Source organism: Cibotium barometz, chromosome 35, assembly GCF_041138505.1.
Source record: "Cibotium barometz isolate CiBa-2024 chromosome 35, ASM4113850v1, whole genome shotgun sequence".
In the NCBI taxonomy this organism is placed as follows: domain Eukaryota; kingdom Viridiplantae; phylum Streptophyta; class Polypodiopsida; order Cyatheales; family Cibotiaceae; genus Cibotium; species Cibotium barometz.
This window is the reverse complement of record NC_141080.1, coordinates 15897421-15914768: the sequence shown is the minus strand read 5'-3', so window position 1 is coordinate 15914768 and position 17348 is coordinate 15897421. Positions and strand designations below refer to the sequence as shown.

At 39.1% G+C, this 17348-nt stretch overlaps 1 long non-coding RNA gene across 1 annotated transcript in view; it reads right to left on the bottom strand.

The window, feature by feature from the left end:
* LOC147618192 (uncharacterized) overlaps window positions 1-16134 on the bottom strand; it is a 39723-nt gene extending 23589 nt beyond the window's left edge. The window contains exon 1 of the long non-coding RNA XR_015262149.1: window positions 16089-16134. This is a non-coding gene — a long non-coding RNA (uncharacterized LOC147618192). The remainder of the gene's footprint in view (window positions 1-16088) is intronic.
* Window positions 16135-17348: the final 1214 nt, after the last annotated feature.

Here is a 17348-nt window from a genome sequence, read left to right as displayed (position 1 = left end):
GGCCGCCATTGACCTGAGGGGCCTGGAGTCCTAGGTTGGTAGCCGCCTAGCAACATTAAAGAGTTTTGTTCCCCTGGTTGAGCGTCTAGTGCTGGGCTTGGGTATGCGGGACTTTCAAAGATATTTTCTTTGGATGAATATGATACATATTCTTCCTCCACATAGCCTGGGTTTATTAAGTCTCTACACATATTTGAATTGTCGTAGTCGACAACCCTCACAGGAGCAGTCCCTGGAGCAGGAGGTTGAGCACCAAGAATAGGTCGTGCTTGCTCTTGTGCCATCGGTGGCTTACGTTAAAAATTAGTATATTGTTGATACATTTGTGGAGCCACTCCACCCCTTGGCTGCTCCCGTTTCTGTCTCATTCTCGCAAGGCGAGTACATTCCTGTGTGGTATGGGTAAAGTTCCAAGCACAGGCTTGGCACCACTTTTTTGTGGGTTGGTTTGTGACTAGAGGAGAAAAGGTGTTACAATCCTCTGTTTTATGGTTACCGCCACATGCTCCACAAAGATGAGGACCTGTAGGAAGTACACTCCTCATTCTCTGCTGCTGTTGTTGTGGTTGCAAGGGTGGACGATAGGTCTATCCCAATCTCCGTAGTACTAGGTTAGCTATCTAGTCTGGATTTACTAGCACGCTAGACCCTGAACTTTGGTCATCACCCCACTGATCTCTAGGTTTCACCTCTGGGCCAGAACCATCTTGGAATTTGAAGTTATTGGTGAAATCCATAGCATCATGGCAACACTCATTGAAATTTGTATGCTTCTTCGCATAGAGATGTGTATGCAGTGTTGAATTTTTGAGTCCTTTTAAGAAGAGAGAAATTAATCGACTTTGGGCGGGCTTCTCATCCTCTGGGCAACGATTAATGTACTGCTTCATTCTATTTACACAGTCTCTAACACTCTCGTTCTCGCCTTGCTTGAAAGAGTAGATGTGTGCTATTGTGTCATGTTGAATTCCCATCAAGGAAAAAGCAGCAATGAATCTCTCTTCCAAAACTCGTAAAGAAGATTTGTCTGAAGCCTCTAATGCCTGAAACCAAGCCAGGGCTTTTCCCTCAAGAGTGAGTCCAAATCCTTCAATTTGAGTATGCTTATCAGCCACTTGCTCAGCTCGAACTGCTTGCCTAAATGCTGCTACATGATCGTATGGATCTCCCGACCCTTCATACTTCTTTACCAGTTTCTGAAGAGTTGATGGCCTTACTTGTCTTGAATACTCATCATAGGGCCTACGGCCTCTCACTCTCAGTGGAAATTGTTCCTCTCTTTGGAAAGATGGTCCACATGTTTCCAAAATTGGTGTGGGTACCCTATTACCAGCCTCACCAAACCCCTCCAAAGATCTTGTCACCCGCATTTCAGTAGGTGCATTAATGGGAGGTCGAGTTGGCTCCCCTACCCTCCGATTGTTATAGTGAGAAAGATGGTGTGGTGTGACCTGTGGTCGCACATTTGGTGTAGGACGATATCTTGGTGCTAGAGTTGGGCTACTAGCAGTGGTCCACTTAGATGTTGAGGGTCCCTCTCTAGTGAACTCTCGTAGGGGAGGAGCAACAGTTTCTCCAAGAAAGGCTGTCTCTCCTGGTTTGGCTGTATTTGTTGAGAACACTTCCATGAATAATGGTTGCCCTTTCCACGTGAGTTCTCGAATCTCTTTCCAATCTAAGGTTCGGTATTCATTGGTCCATTTATCAATTATTCTGTTCATGTGTCCTGCAAGCCTCTCAACTACCACCACATGAGCTAGAGGAAGATCCAGCTGTGGCAATCTAGTTGTGGCATAATATCCCTCTAACGAGTCCTTATAGACCTCTTGAAGTGGGTCATCCTGTAAGACCTTTGTCACTGGAATTTGTCGTACCAACTCCCATTGGTTTTCCGCCCCCCTGATCCATTTTACTCTTGCCTTTCCTATCCCTTTCCAAATTTAGATCTACAAGAAGTAAATCATCTATGGATGGCTTTGAGGACTGGGCATTGGATGGTCCAGGCATGTCCGGCTCAATGAGCCAATCATCTCTAGACTCCCTTGCTCTGGAAAGTTCTGATAAGTCTAAGAATTCGGTTCTAGAGAGCTCCCCTGATTTGTCTACCTTTTCTGGATGGTAGGTGACTTCGTAGCGAACACCATCTCCACCCATGTACATGTTACCCTGGTCATTGACTAGAGGTGCTCTATCAAGTTCTGAGAAAATGTCTGCGATCTTAACAAGATACCGTTGTTGTGGATCCCTAAAGATCTCAGCTCCTTGAGCATTTGTGTAGACATATTGGAGTCTCACATTGAGTGTTAACCCCATGGTGTCGGCTTCAAATGGATTAAAGGATCTTGAGGGTGTCCTATTTGGGGCTACGGGATGACTATTTGTCGGCCCTAGATGATTGTCCATGGACAATGAACTAGTTGTTCTGGAGGAAAGGGTATCGGATTGGGATTCAGAAAGGGTTTCAGCAATATCTGCCAAATTTCCTACCGATTGGGTCCCACTTTCTTGCGTAGGTACTCTAGAAGGTGCCCTAGGTCTTATGGCAGAATCTACAAGACGTCCTGACCGCAAGTGCATAAGGTCAAATTTTTTTGGTTTTTTTATGTGTTTTTGTTTTGTTTTGTTTTGTTTTTTTTAAATAAAAAATATATATATATATATATGTATATATATATATATATTTTAACCTACCTAATCACTAAATGCAACTAAAAGAAGTATGTGTGTGGCATAACTATCTATCCTTTTTTTTAATTATTATATATTTTTTTAAATGATTTTTTTTAATGATTTTATGTTTTTATGTTTTTTTTATTTATTTTTTTAAATTTACACAAAAATTATGAATCACACTAAAAAAATACTAATTATGCATAAAGTTATAAAAATTAAAAAATACAAGAAAATACTAATTATGCAAAAAATTTAAATGAAGAATTACAAAATATGCAAAAAAATAGACTCCTAAAAAAACACATAATTTATAGAATTTTTTTTCTTTTTATTTTTTGTTGTTTTTTTTTTAATTTTCTTTAGTTTTCTTTTGTTTTTTCTCCTTTTGTTTTGTTTTGTTTTTGTTTATTTTTTTTTTAAAACTAATAAATTTCGTGCCTAATTACCAAAAATATAAATCTACTAATTATGCACGTAATTACAAAAATAAAAGTAAAAAATGCACGCTACTTTACGTATGCAAAAATTTAAATATGGACAATGGATTCAAAAAATAAAAATTATTTTTTTTCTTTTTTAAATTTAATTGTTTTTCTTTGTTTTTTATTTTTAATTTTTTTCTATTCCTTTTTTTTCTATCTTTCTTTTTTCTTTTTAATTTTTTAATCTCTTTTTCTTTTTTTTAAATAATAAAAAAATATTATTTTTTTGTTTTTTTATTTAAAAATACAAAAAAACATGAAAAATTAATAAAAATAAAAAAAATAAAAAAATGAAAATTCCACCTACCTTATCCACCGCTCGCCGCTCGCTTCCGGATTCGTCTCGCTGGCGCAGACGTGGGTTGCCTTCAATGCTTGCCACCGCTTGCTCGCCTTCGCTTCCCACTACAGGGCCCCACGCTGCCTCCAGCTCTTGCTGCCGACCTCATGCGCTGCTTTCTCTTCCTCTGCAGGCTCGCCTTCTTTCGCTTCCTCCAGTCGCCGTCTGTGCTGCTGCAGGCTGCGCCCACTACAGCTCCGCACCAGCCAACACTGCTTGCTCGCCTTCTTCCGCCGGCCGCCTCTGCTCTGCTGTCGGCTATGCCAACTCCGCCGTGTCCTCTGCTGTCGGCTGCAGGCTTCTACTCGCCTATGCCAACGCCGCCGGCCAACACTGCTTTGCTGTCGCTGCTGCTGCTGCTGCCGGTCGCCTACTCATCTTCCAGCCGCCGTCAGCTTCGCCTACTGCAGACCCCGTCTGCTGAAGTTGCTGCGCCTTCTACGCCGACTTCTACCAGCCTTCGCCAGCATTTCCACCAGCCTACGCCAACGTAAAGAAACGATTATATATATATATATATAATTGTTTTTTTTTAAAGCCGTCTGCTGCAGTTGCTTTCAGCCGCCTTTCCACTATGCAGCCCTCACATCACTGCAAAAATATATATATATATATATAGATTTGTAATTTTCTTTTTTCAGCTGGCCGCCTCTCTGTACATATAAAAACTCTCTCACTTGGACGCCTATACTTGGACACCTATGGAGCTTGCATAAGCTATGGAAGAGCTTAGCAACGCATCTTTTTTATTTTTATTTTTATTTTTACTACTAATTACATGTTTAGCGAGAAAAGCTTGAAAGCATGAAATGACATTAAAAAAAAAACAATGAATGTAAGCATACTGACGGTACTTGAAAAGCAATAAAACATAAAAAACAATGCGGGAGAAACCTCAACCTTCAATGGTTTTTTTTTCTTATCCTAACCATATCCACTCACACCGAGATCACACACCCGAACTTAACCTAATCACTCAATGGTTTTGCAACCAAAAGAGGAAATAGTGGTGGTTTCCACACACTCTCAACCGGATTTGAGTCTTCTCCCCGGCAGCGGCGCCAATGGAGAGACGGAATAACTCTCTCACTTGTAGCAAGAGTAGTATGATCCACACTTAGCTCAATCCAATGGGATTTGCATCCCTTTCGGAGCTAGGGATTCAACCCGTACCGGTGCACAAAAGCTTATCCATTTGATGGAGAGAATGCTAAGAAAACTACTACTAATGACATAGACTCAACACACACTCAAGCTCAATCTTGCTATTGCGCACTCAACTCCACATTCCACTCATCCATACATACAAACAAGAAGAAAGCTTAGCTATTGCTTACACAAGATCAAAGCATTCTTCATTCTCAAATACTCATTTCCCTAGCATGCACACAACCCTTGAAGCTATCAATAAGAAATATGCACACTAGAGAATTGACATGAGAAGAGAGACAAATATCAACTCATTGCATTGAATTAACAAAAGAATAGAACTTACAACAATGTAGATGGGGAGAGAGAAGAGCTTGCACCTCTATGGAAGAAGAGGGAGAGCTAGTCTCAAGAGAGCTCAAACATGAGTTTGCCCAATGTGTCCATAAGCTCTTAAATGAGCCACTTTTTATACAAAAACTCTAAAACTCCCAAAAGTTCCTATGTGGGATTATTGTCAAACCCACTCCCACACTCATCCACAACTTGGAACTCTTTTCAAGAGCCCTAAGTGTCTTTTTTGTTGCATCCTTGTATTGATCTTCATTCGTCATGCAACAGAGGACTATTTTGAGAGTGATCCAGGTGTTTGCAGGTGTACGAGGACTATTTTGAGAGTGATCCAGGTGTATGCAGGTGTACGAGGGTTACATACCCTGTTGACAGGTTGCCATATGATGGATATAGAGCCCATCATTATGCTTACATGGTCAAACCAATACAAGAATTGGAGCCCACTTGTTTTGAGAAGGCACTTGGAAATAAGAAATGGGAAGATGCAATGCATGAGAAGATGGCAGCATTGGATAAAAATGCAACATGGGAGTTAGTGCCTTTGCCTAAGGAAAAGAAGGCAATTGGATGTAAGTGGGTGTATAAATTCCTGCATAATGCTGATGGTTCAATGAGTAGGTATAAGGAAAGATTGGTAGCCAAAGGCTATGCATAGACTTGTGGCATTAACTATTAACATACATTCATCTCGGCTACAAGAATGGCAACTGTGAGAGCTATCATTGCTATGGTTGTAGCAAAGGGTTGGTATTTACATCAGATGGATGTAAAGAATATCTTCTTGCATTGTTATTTGCAAGAAGATGTTTACATGATGTAGCCCCAATAGGTCATGAGAGTGATGCACAATCAAATTTTGTGTGCAAGTTAGACAAAGACTTATATGGCTTAACACAGGCACCCAGAGCATGGTCAAACAAGATCAGGGAGTATCTTGTTACCATTGGATTTCAAATATCCAATGTAGATTTTCACTTTATCTGAAAAAGACAAATAGAGGGATCATGCTATTAGTCATTTATGTGGATGACTTGATTATTATTGGTGATAGTGATTTTGACATACATGATGTCAGGAGGCTTTTGAATAAAAAGTTTGAGATGAAGGATTTGGGTGAGCTGTGGTATTTCATGGGTATAGATGTGGTGAGCTCACCTCATGGCATTTTGTTCTTACAAAGCCAATATGGCAGACATGCTGTCCAAGTATGGTATGATAGGCATTAAGACTATTTCAGTGCCATTAGAGCAGAACACAAAGCTTTCTCTGTAGATACAAATCAATTTAAGATGAAAGCTGATTTGTATGTCTTTGAGAAAGACATAATGTTTGTGACAGTGAATTCAATGGTTTTCTAAGTCGTGAGTAAATATGTTGCCTTGATGAGTTGTTGATAAGCTCTACCTAGGGAGGATCCTTTAGGTTTTCGGTGTTTTCTATTCTTATGTTTGAGCCCATGTCTCAAGGATGTTGAGTCAAGGTCTGGTTTTGTTTTTAAAGAAGGCTAAGAGTTCAGAGCTTGAATCTATTGTTGGGATTGATGTGATTTTATGATATAGAGTTTTATTTTTGTTATTTTGTTCATGTTTGTTTGAGAAAGAACAATTATGGGTGTATTATTGTCCTAGGAATTAGAGCTAACTCATTGCTGAATCAATCACCTTCAGTTGAGAGGATCTGGTGTCAGATAGGGTCAAAAGGGTGTTAAGTACAATTAGTTGTGCATCGAAGGTGATTACCTGGAGAGATACAAGGGTAGATATGCTCTTTTTGGGTTGAAGGTGACAACCCAAACGTACAAAAATGGATTATGACATTACATGAGTCTCATAAAGACAAATAGTGTGAGGGCTCACATGGCAGACATGATAACCTAAAAGGAGGTTCAAGTTAAACCCAAACCCATTAAAGATGTTGAAAAACAAGTCTAATCATAGCATGCATGAGACAAATAGTGTGAGCTCTCACATGGCAGACATGCTAACCTAAAAGGAGGTTGAGGTTAAACCCAAACCCATTAAAGAGGTTGGATATAGAGGTTGAGTATTATAGCCTTAGTTTGGGTCTTGAGGAATGTAGACAAAGGAAGGTTAAGAGACTGGTTATAAACAGTGATTCTCAGCTGATCATAAGGCAAGTACAAGGCACTTGGAGGGTTAATAAAGATGAGATGAGAATTCGGTTTTTCAAGGTGAGAAATCTCCTTAATTTGTTTCAAGCCGTTTAGATTTGGTATGTATCTAAGGAAGACAACATAAGAGCACATGAGTTAGTAGAGCAAGTCTTCATCATGCTATGATAGTCCAAAAACCATTATATCAAGGCGGCAGAGAATATCTCTTTGAGAAAGAGCATGTCCTTATAGGTTTTGCAAGAAAAGGATTGGATTCTTCAAAGAGGAGGGCAATTTTCAAGAGAGCCATAAGGTATGTGTAGATTGGTGACATACTTTATCATAAACGAGTTGATGGTGTTACGAGAAGGGTTTTGTGTCAGAACAAGATTTAACATTTCTTCAAAAGCTTGCCATGAAGAAGGACGTGGAGGTCACTATGAATCTGACATCACAAAAAGAAAAGTATTAACATCAAAACTTATGTGGCCTAGTATGAACAAAGACATCCATCATTGGTGCAAAAGTTATCATCATGAGGTCCAAGCATTTTAGAAAAGGGTGCTAGTTCCTGAGCCCATGCATCACATTATGAGCTATGGAGCCTTTGAAAAATGGGGAATAGATGTTATTGGGCCTCTTCCAATAACTAGAAACAAAAAGTATTGTATTATCACTCCACCTAACTAGGTGGCTAGAAGCTAGAGCAACAACCAGTGCCACAACACAACAAGTTTTTCAAATTTATTTATGTGATTGTTTGTTATCATTTTGGTGTCCCTTTGGAGCTAGTCAATGACCAAGGAAGAGAGTTCATAGGCTAATGTGGTCAAAAGTATTACCAAGAAGTTGGGGATAACACATAGTTTTACCACACCGTATCATCCCCAATGCAATGGACTGGTTGAAAGTTTTAATGTGGTGCTGCAAAAATTGTAGAGGACCACCCCAATGATTGGGACTTGTACTTGGATAGAGTTGTGTGGGCATTAAGAGTGTCTGAGAAGAATGCAACAGGTTTTACCCCATATCATTGGCTTCCTTCACTTGATTTCTATTGTAGCATAATATGACCTACAAGGAACAAGAGATGGTCCAATTTATACTCTCTAATTTATGATCAACAAGATGTCATCAAATGGTATGAAGAGACTGGTAAGAGGAGGTTTGAGGCATTTAATGATAAGTTGGGAAGTAAGGATCTAAAGAAGGGAATGTTGGTTTTTAGAAACAACAATGCTCTTGATACACCATTTCAGACCAAATTCAGGATTAGATGGGAAGATCCTTTCATTATGCATGAAGCTTTTTCCTAATGGAGCATATAAATTGCAAGATCTTGAAGGTCAGATGCATTCTAGCAAGGTCAATGGCTTGAGGTTAAGGCCATACCATATTAGAATCATGTAAGGTAGGAAACATAGAGTGAAACACTTGAAACTGTTTCACTAATGGGTTGGGGCAATATGTGAGAGGAATCCGGAGCCGAGTTCAAACATGATGAATAGATAAAAGAAATATGTATAGGATAATATATAGAAGATGCTTGGTGTCCAAAAAGCGACGTGTGGCAGGCAAGTATCCGGATATGTGCAGGTGCAAAAGAACAAGGGCATGGGAAGTCAAGGGAAGCAGGCGGTGCAACTTTTTGGAAGAAAACAAGGTGGCGACGAGTTGAAGAGGGAATTTTTTGAAGTTTTTGAGAGGAGAGAGAGTAGAGGGACTATGAAGAGGAGGTTACATGTAGCAGATGAGAGGTCTTACAAATCTTGAAGGTTGCAGAATGAAGATCAACCCAGTGGGAGTGGAATTGGTTGAGTTAGAGCTCAGGGAGTGCTGAGGACTAGAGTATCAGCTAGGATGTTGCTCTCGATGTTGCTGCTGTCGAGTATCTCTAAGTGGCAACTCCATTAGAGACTTGGCTTAACCTCATATCTTTTCAGCTATATAAGATGAAAGATGATTTGTATGTGTTTGAGAAAGACATGATGTTTTGTTATATTGAATTCAATGGTCTTCTAAGTCGTGAGTGAAAATGTTGCCTTGATAAGTTGTTGATGGGATCTCCCTAGGGAGGATCCTTTAGGTTTTTGGTTTTTTCTACTCTTACATTTAAGCCCATGTCTTAGGGATGTTGAGACAAGGTCTAGTTTTGTTTTCATGAAGAAGGCTGAGAGTTCAGAGCTTGAATCTATTGTTGAGATTACTATGATTTTATGATATACAATTTTATTTTTGTTATTTTGTTCAGTTGTTGAGATAGAACAACTATGGGTGTATAATTGTCCTAGGAATTAGAGCTAACTCATTGCTGAATCAATCACCTTCAGTTGAGAGGATTTGGTGTTAGATAGGGTCAAAAGGGTGTCAGCTACAGTACTTGGAGAGATCGAAGGGTAGATATGATCTTTTTGGGTTGAAGGGAATTAGTTCTAAGTCAAGTCTGACGGTCAGAGGGCTGCTAGTAGTCAGATAGACTGGTTAATGAACTTAATGGTGATTTAGAGTCAGCTATGAGTTAGTTACAATCAATTGAGAGTCGAGAGTGTTGGATCCATGCGAGGTTTGAGTTTTTTGAGGGTCTTCATTTGTTAGAGGACACATAGGAGAGGATGTATGATTCAGTTAAATCAGTTGAGTCTATTTTAGATAGTTGAGTCAATTTAAGGCAAACTCGGCCCTGACAGGTGTCTCAAGGTTAGCACACAATTAGTTGTGAGTCTTAGGTTTGTTGTGTTGGTTCTTCGTGTTTTCTGAGGTTTTTGATAGTGTAGTGGTGTTAGAGGACACTGAGGTTGATGTATAGTGAGTCAGATTTGAATCATCTAAATTAGCTGGGTCTGCTACTTCAGGTTGGTGATCAGCAAGAAGGCAGCAAGGGAGAGCTAATAAGGTCAGTGAAGTTCTGAAGCAGGGAATTTGAAGTTCGCTAATACTAGAACACTTTTTGGAGCTTGGAGGACACTTAGGGAGCTTAGCGGACATATATCTGATTGGAATCAGTAGAGCAAGCATCTAACTCAGGTTATAGTCAATGACTAATCAACAAATTATCAGCTTTTGAGGTTAGTTGAAGGTCAGTAGGTAAGATTCTAGCCAGGTTATAGGTTTTAGGTTAGCTAATGCTAGAGGACTCATATCGGACTCATAATTAAGGAGTAGAGAGGACTCATATCGGACAGGGGTCAGCGTCAATCTTTTGAATAAATTTACAGTAAGCTATTTGTGAGCTCGTAAAGGATTCTAGTCAACTAAGTGTTAGAGGAGGTGAGTGGAGATCAAAGGTGTTGGAGCCAGATCATACTGGGGAGGACAGTTGGAGGAATTAGTTGAGTCAGATTGGGGAGTGTTGAGGTGTGCAATTCTGTGAGCTGAAGGGCTGAGGATAGGAATAGAGTTGACTGGTGCCCTTGGAGCTGGGATTTTAGTATCCTGTGATTCTCATTCCTTTATGTTTTCTTCTTGTGTGTCTGTTGGTGGTGTTATGGAGGCCATCACCTAGCATCCTCACAACATCATTCCAGTTGGAGATCAAAGGTATTGGAGCCAGATAATACTAGGGAGGACAATTGGAGGAATCAGTTGAGTCGAATTGGGGAGTGTTGAGGTGTGCGATTTTGTGAGCTGAAGGGGTGAGGATAGGAATAGAGTTGATTGGTGCCCTTGGAGCTGGGATTTTAGTATCCCATGATTCTCGTTCCTTTATGTTTTCTTCTTGTGTGTCTATTGGTGGTGTTATGGAGGCCATCACCTAGCATCCTCACAACATCATTCCACCTTCCCTTCTACTAGTGGTGTTATAAGGGCCATCTTGTGTGTCTGCTGGTGGTGTTATAGAGGCTATCACCCAACATCCTTGTAACATCATTTCACCTTCCCTTCTATTTGATCTAGGGGATCATGCAACCTTGGTAGTGCCATCATGCAAATCATAATTTTGGCATCCATTTTCCTTGACATCGTTTGACACTAAGTTACGGTCAACATTTGGCTTTTGCATGTAGCCTCTTCTATATGTTGTTTGTGCATGACCACCCTTTGATTTTGGGGATGAAATCATTGTAGGAGGGGAGGATTTTTACTATGCACGTGCACATGGGTCATGGGCCTGAGCACCTGGAACTTAGGGCATCTTTATGCATATGAGACTAGGGTACATGTGGCCTTGGGACCATAAAAGGAACATGGCCTATGTACTTTGTACTTTTTAATTTCTTTTAATAAGATACACTTTATATTTCTTAGAGACTATGGCCCAAGATTCTATGGTGATTGCTGCTCATATGAGTAGCACATGTGTGTACTTCATGCTAATGAGTACAAGGATGTATTATGTCATGGTAGACTTCCCATGTCTAGGTCCTATTCCATATGATGCAGTGGATCTATGCTGGTACTCCCTTCATGAGTACAATCTCCATCTCTATCCAATATTCCATTCTTACACATATTATTCATAGGCTCTATGCATAGTCTTTATACATAAAGTTTATTTCATAATCTTTGTTAAAGCCTAGAAGACTATATGACTCTATGCATAAGACTATATGCATAGAGTCTATTACACATAGTCTCTCATCCATAAGACTCTATGTATAGAGTCTATTGCATAGTCTTATAGATAAGAGTCTTTTGCATAGTCTTATGTCTTTTGTATAGCATTATGCATAGAGTCTATTACATAGTCTTATACATAGAGTCTATGACGTATAGACTCTTTAGCATAGTATTATGCATAGAGTCTATTACATAGTCTTATACATAGAGTCTTTTATGCATAGAGTCTTTTATGCATAGTCTTATGTATAGGAGTTTTAAGTATTTATGTTTGTGCATGGATAGATGGCAAACAACTTGTAGCGCGATGTTACATGTGAAGGATGAATAGATATCATGGTATTCTTTGTAAGTATATAACCTTGAGTTATACCTTATTATTTACAAAAGAAAGATTTCCCTATCACAATATAAAATCAAATTTTACTTGTTTGTATGTCTGTATCTTGAAGCGGTGGACCACCCTCTATGGAGGATGAATATGGTTTTGCATTACAATGAGGTTTGGAAGCTCTGTTCAAAAGGGTGTAAGAAGAAGGATGGATTATTATTTTGAAGGCCCTACTTGGGAAGTATGGCAAAGTACGTACATTCCTAAACCCATAACCACTTTGTTTTTTCTAAATTGGGTTTCAATTGTATTAGTTTTGTTGTGTTTTAGGATCATGTTACTACAAAGTGTGCCCATGTGCAACTCAAAAGCAAAAAATGTGAGAGTAGAGGTTGAAGCTGTAAGAAGCGACAACAATCAGAATGTGTGAGAGTGTGTTTATTAAAGATGATGATGAGAGAGCCCAACTCCCTATACTTTTTTTGTTATCCTTTTATTTTTCCTTTAGTCCTTTTTGCCTATGATAAGGGGATTACTTTCTGCTGCCCGTAATTCAAGATGTACTTCTTTAGTGATTAAGAAGTGAACACTATATTTAGACTCAATCTTGTGTAAGATTCATTGTCTTTCACCTCTTAATGTTTATACATTACTATGATTATCTTCACGTTCACTTACACATGCACAAGTAAGAAACAGGGGGCTCCCCTTGTATGCATTGTAGAAAACTACAACGAGCATAGGGGGCTCCTATCATGGTTGTAGGCACAGCACTAACTTTTTATAATATATTGTAAATGTGTAATTTTCTCATATAAATGTGTGGTTTTTTTCATATTTTATAGACTTGACTATGTAAATGGGGGGGAGATAATGGGACAGAGAGAAATTAGATCTGATATATGTTGCTCTCTCATGTTCTATCCTCCCCATTTTTTTTTACATAGACTCCATCACCACTAGGCACACAGTTATGATTGTGGCTATATGTGCCACGTTCCCCTAACCTGACCAAAGCTAGATAACATAATTTCAAAACTCCCAAATTCCTTTATTGAGTCGTAGTTGTGGATATGACTAAGCCTTAATTCTCTTGTTAGCTCCTATATCAAGTACAAAGAGGAGGAGGAGATGTTGTTGTAGTAGATATAGGAGAAACAAGCTAACCAAGATCTACTCCCAATTAGCTCATGTATTAATGTAACAACATGGGGCTCATAACTTGAAGTGATGCTATGAATGAGCGAGTAAAAGAGGCCATCCACTTACATGTCCATATTTTCTATCTAAAGATAGATATCAACTCAAAATAATCAACTTCCATACAACCATAACCTTTAATTATGAATAAATATATACCTTTGCAATCAAAATTGATGTAAATCAAAGGCTCTATGCTTTCCTACCCACATGTAGTCCTCCTACTACTAAGCTAACAAATGATCCTACCTCTTGCGTGTGCTGAGACCAATTCGATAATGTTGGCAGTAATTTATGTGGAGACATATCTATTACAATCGATTTATGCATGTATGATAATAATGATACATCACATAAGTGAGGTTTTACACACAATTTTAGACGACTTTGGGGATGTTTAATATTTTCCAAATTCTGCTCAATTTTCTTACAACAGTTTGCAACAACGTCCATTCTTCTTTTCCATTTGAAAATTGGATTTGTAATTTAAAGTGAACCCTACTGTTTTCTTTTGATGTTTACAAATGATCGTCTTGTAAAAAAAGACTGTTTATTATGTATATATTCACAAAAACCTTATTAAAACAATATTTCTACAACATATTTAAGCGTATCTTTACTCCATCAAAAATTTCATATGGACCTATCCACAAAGGACTCCCAAGACATTGAAAACATTTTCTTTATATTTTTAGTAAAACCAGTTGGGTTGAAAAAATAAAAAATATCTAATAAAAAATCCCCAAGGAATTTTGGATTGGAAATTTAAGATAATCAAGAATTGGGAACTACACTAGTACAAAATAAGATGTTAATCTCTCCAAGTGGGGGGGAGATTTTAGTGTGAAATTAAGTGCAGGAAGTTTTACCCTTCAAATATTAGACAACGAAAAAAAGAACTAAACATATTTCAGACAACGAGAAAGAATCTAAATACTCATTAACATATACGACAACGAAAAATAATTTAAATACCCTTCATAAACATATGAGAAGATGAAAAATAATTTAAATACTCATCCGTGTATTTGAAGCCCACTAAACAAGTCGATTACATGGCATAGATACCATGGGCTTTGATAATAGAAGTGAGCTTCTAATTATAATCTAGGTGTTAGAGATTCAACTTGAATTGACACTAGACATCATCTCAATAGAAGCTTATTGTTATGTGCATGCTGCACACTTATTCTTAAAATCTAAACCCTACTCTACATATTTGAGTGGGCTGATGCCTTTTCTGCACACACAAAAAACATGTAATGATCAGTAAACTCGAAACAATGTCAATAGAAACTATTCAATGTTGTATGACGTATCTAATCATTGAGCTTCTTACCTAGTGGTATGGCTATCTTCCTCTTCTGGCTAGCATCAAGTTTATCGTTAAGTTTCTTCTCTTCATAAGGCAAAGTACACACAAATAGAAGGCAACTATCACTACAACAGTCCTTGTCTTTTGAGCATACCCCCCCAAACGGTAAACAAGAAGGAGCAGCTTTGTCTGCACAAATGTTGTCCACATTATATGTAGGTGCACATATAATCATCAAAATAGAAAGCTCAGCAAACTCCCTTAGCTAAGCTCAACCTTGATCATTACGGAGTTTCGTGTTGATATCCACATTATATATAGGTGCACATGTAGATAATAGAAAATTAAACAACTTAGCATACCGCACCTATAGCTTAGCTTAGTCTTTGTTGCAAGTAGGTGCCCACAAAGGCATGTCATGATTCATGTGCTTCCATATTGTACAACAGTAAAGATAGCATGTTATTAAATTCAAAAGCTATCGAAGAAGAAAGTATAAGTGGGCTTGAATTTGCAGCACACAACCGTACAACTACTAATTAGGATGGTTATATTTATATTACCTGGAATTGCTACCTTCTTTGTATCCACTATCATGGGAGCCTTGGGGCCGTACTTCTCCTCATAAGGCAAAGAGCATAGGAACAGAAGGCAACTGTCACTGCAGCAATCTCTATCCTTGGAGCAAACACCACCAATGGGCAGACAAGTAGGGGCTTTCTCTGCATTTCACACATAAGGAAAAGAAGGCGGCTTGGCTTTGAAGGTGCAAAATTATCTCACCACGGGCTTTGAATAAACACTTAACAAGTCCTAATAATACGGATGGACGCTTGTTCCTTGGACGTTATTACAAATGACGTCATCACCATTAGTATTGTTTATTATTATTATTTTTTGATGAAATAATACTTTAACAATACCGAATACATGTGGGAATGATGCGAACTAATATTATGACCCTTCAATACTATAAATGATCATAGTGTTGCTGTAATTCTTGCCCATGCCGATGGCTTTCATCTTTTTTTTCTAGCACTATCATGGTCATGGTGTAAGGACCACCACTATCATGGTCATGGTGTAAGGATTTACCTGCAATGGCTACCTTCTTGTTGTTGTCCATTATAATTGGAACCGCCTCGAGTTTGTAGTCCTCATTATTGTAAGGCAAAGTGCATAGGAATAGAAGGCAGCTGTCACTGCAGCAGTCTTTGTCCTTTGAACAAACTCCTCCGATGGGTAAACAAGAAGTAGGGCCTCCCTCTGATTGGAGTTTTCGTGTGTACATGCACATGACACAACCACACACACACACACAGAGAGCACAACATTGCTTGTAAGCACGCAAACTCTTGTGGAATAATAATATTGGGCTCCTATTAATCTACATCGATAATTCTAGGCACGATATAGACATGGCACAGTAAATGTGTCATGGTACTTGGAGGAAGCTATAGGAGCCTTCTGTGCACGGAGACAACACTGGTGTGTGTAGAAATATATTTCAACTCTACGAACCATAACAAATTTTGAAAACATTCGAAATGGTTTTATATGTCTTAATTTCTCACCTTGGACGAGGGCTAGCTTCGTACTAGCCATTGCCACCAATCCCTCTACTTCCTTTTTCTCGTAAGGCAAAACACACACAAATAGAAGGCAGCTCTCACTGCAACATTCGTTGTCCGATACGCACACAGTAGCGAGGGCTTTGCAAGGTGTTGGTGCCTTCTTCGTCATGTCTGCATGAATCAATAAAGATGTAGAGATTAATGAGCAATATGCACGCATGATCAGTTTGTTTAAGCTGTCAGTAGAATCGCATCACTATCCTGAAGATTGGGTAATTATCCTTGGACTGCTATTTCCTTGCTCATTTGCGCTGCGTTCCCCATGAGGCCCTCCATTTCCTTCTTCTCATATAAGGGCTGGCAGCAGCAAGACGCAGAGAAATAGAAGGCAACTGTCCCTCGCTGCAACACTCTTTGTCCGTTGTGCCAACGCTAGCAAGGGGCTTGCATGAATTAACCACAACTGGCCGGCCCTTGTGTGCATCACAAATTAATTCATGGGAGTAATGAGAAATGTGACTGAGCAAGGTTGGCCCTCTAGAGACGTACACAGTCGCGTGTTGTGTAGCGGCGGCGGACACAACAAGATTCAATGTAGAGACTAAAAATAAATAAAAATTTAGGACATTAAAGCATATGATGTTATTGAATTATGTTAACGGCGGCAAGTAATTACGACATCAAAGCATATGATGTGATTGAATTATGTTACCGGCGGCCAGTAATTACGACATTAAAGCATATGATGTTATTGAATTATGTTAACGGCGGCCAGTAATTACGACATCAAAGCATATGATGTGATTGAATTATGTTAACGGCGGCCAGTAATTACGACATCAAAGCATATGATGTGATTGAATTATGTTAACGGCGGCCAGTAATTACGACATTAAAGCATATGATGTTATTGAATTATGTTAACGGCGGCAAGTAATTACCGATCATGCCGCTGTTGGCGATAGAGTTGATCACGCGAGCGCCATCCGTTAAGACTATGTTAACGTAAGCCGCGAGCAACACATGAGCACGCAACACATGAGCTGGCGGACGAGATATATAAGCTCTCTTCTATACATGTAGACTGCAATGCAGCTGCACTGATCAGATGATCAGAAAGAGTGTATCATGTAGACTGCAATGCATTCAGAGCTCAGCGGCCACTTCCTTATATAGCCACCACCACCAGAACCAGATAATTAACTCCTCATCCTACAGTACTACATTAATAACGAGTCTCCATGTCATCGAGGACCACGC